Source organism: Gobio gobio (genome assembly GCF_949357685.1).
Source record: "Gobio gobio genome assembly, chromosome: 16".
NCBI classification, from domain to species: Eukaryota; Metazoa; Chordata; class Actinopteri; order Cypriniformes; family Gobionidae; genus Gobio; species Gobio gobio.
In genome coordinates, this window is record NC_137109.1 from 52,248,389 (window position 1) to 52,250,888 (window position 2,500).

The following is a 2,500-nucleotide window of genomic DNA, read 5'->3' on the forward strand; positions in this document are numbered from 1 at the left end:
TTCTGTTTTGCGGTTTCCGTGAATGTTAACAATAGGCCTAACGTTAGTCCATTTTATCCCACAGTTTCTTTTCTCAAATCTTCACTCGCGTCGCACTCATTTCGCAGGGAATTATAAACGTTTCTTCCTTTCGTTTGTTTATAATGAAGTCTATTATACCCATTCACGTCCTTTACTGTGGGAAAGTAGAGAAACACTGTAGGACGAATAAACTACCTTTTCACTTCATTGTATTTAACACAGTTTGTGCTTGTTATTAGACTTGGTAAGGCGCGTCAAGTTTATTTGAATAGCGCATTTCACACACACAGGCCATTTTACTTTCGTTTTCTCTGGCAGTGAATAATCAAACATTGCTTAAATGTCTTTACCCTGTGGAAGATACAATTCTGTGTTCTAAGCAAAAACTGCCTTATGTGAAGTTGACATGTTTGCACACAGTGTGTTATTTGAGTGTTGATTATTATAACTAAACATGAATATCAGCTGAATATAGGCTCATAGTTCGGGCTCTGTTGTTAACCTTTAATATTAATGTAATAATGTGCAAGTAAGGGCTTCCTATATAGTTTACAGCATTATCTTTAAGAAACTTTTAGTTATAATTTAATTAATTCAAGGACAAACACAATTTTTTCAGTAAACCACTGTTTAATAAAAAATAAATATAAAGCCATTTTTTAAAATTGCTGTACCGAGCCGTCAGTTTTGTGTACCGTTACACACCTAGTTTGGATATATATCCACATGATCAAAGACCCGTATTTCCAGATCATCTGCTGTGTGTGTGTGTGTGTGTGTGTGTGTGTGTGTGTGTGTGTGTGTGTGTGTTCCAGGTGACGTCATAATGACTTCCTTTTATCAGGTTTTGCGTCTGGATATATATATAGACCCGTATTTCCAGCTCGTCTGCGGCTGATCTGCTTCTTCAGGGCATTGAGCTGATGACCCATACCGAGTTTCGGAACAATCCGTTCATGAGTTCATCAAATACAGCATTTTAGTGCACAATTCAAAATGGCCGACAATCAAAATGGCCGATATGGTAAAATTGGATATCAGTCGACTCAGCAGCTCAGCCTGCCAAATTTCACACCTTTTCTGTCCAATGGGCTGCCATAGCGGAAGAAGAATAGGAACGCTGAACTATTTTAAAGGGTTAGTTCACCCAAAAATGTAAATTGTGTCATTAATGACTGAGCCTCATGTGGTTGGACACCCGTCAGACCTCCGTTCATCTTCAGACACAAATGAAGATATTTTAGTGTAAATCTGATGCTCTGAAAGGCCTCCATTGGCACAACTTTACACTCTCAAGACCCTTAAAAGACACTAAAGACTAAAGTTACAAAGTCCATCTCACTACAGCGGCTCTACAATAACTTTATGAAGACGAGAATAGTTTCTGTGCGGAAAAAAACCCTAAATAACGACTTATATAGTGATGACGATTTCAAAACACGGCATCATGAAGCTTCGAAGCGTTATGAATCAGTGAGTCGAATCATGATTCGGATCGTGTGTCAAACCGCCAAACTGCTGAAATATGTGACTTTGGCGATTCAAACTGCTGAATCGACTCACTGATTCATAACGCTCCGAACCGCTGAATCGACTCACTGATTCATAACGCTCCGAACCGCTGAATCGACTCACTGATTCATAACGCTCTGAACTGCAGAATCGACTCACTGATTCATAACACTCTGAACCGCTGAATCGACTCACTGATTCATAACGCTCCGAACCGCTGAATTGACTCACTGAGTCATAACGCTCCGAACCTCTGAATCGACTCACTGATTCATAACGCTCCGAACCGCTGAATCGACTCACTGATTCATAACGCTCTGAACTGCAGAATCGACTCACTGATTCATAACACTCTGAACCGCTGAATCGACTCACTGATTCATAACGCTCCGAACCGCTGAATTGACTCACTGAGTCATAACGCTCCGAACCTCTGAATCGACTCACTGATTTATAACGCTCTGAACCGCTGAATCGAGTCACTGATTCATAACGCTCCGAACCGCTGAATCGACTCACTGATTCATAACGTTCTGAACCGCTGAATCGACTCACTGATTCATAACGCTCTGAACCGCTGAATCGACTCACTGACTCATAACGCTCTGAACCGCTGAATCGACTCACTGATTCATAACGCTTCAAAGCTTCATGATGCCGTGTTTTGAAATCGTCATCACTATATAAGTCGTTATTTAGGGTTTTTTTGCGCACAGAAACTATTCTCGTCTTCATAAAGTTATTGTAGAGCCGCTGTAGTGAGATGGACTTTGTAACTTTAGTCTTTAGTGTCTTTTAAGGGTCTTGAGAGTGTAAAGTTGAGCCAATGGAGGCCTTTCAGAGCATCAGATTTACACTAAAATATCTTCATTTGTGTCTGAAGATGAACGGAGGTCTGACGGGTGTCCAACCACATGAGGCTCAGTCATTAATGACACAATTTACATTTTTGGGTGAACTAACCCTT

General features: G+C 40.6%; 1 protein-coding gene across 1 annotated transcript in view; it reads left to right on the plus strand.

Moving 5' to 3' along the window:
* LOC307139876 (F-box/LRR-repeat protein 12) overlaps nt 1–2,500 on the plus strand; it is a 12,866-nt gene that overhangs the window by 5,390 nt on the left and 4,976 nt on the right. The window lies entirely within an intron of this gene.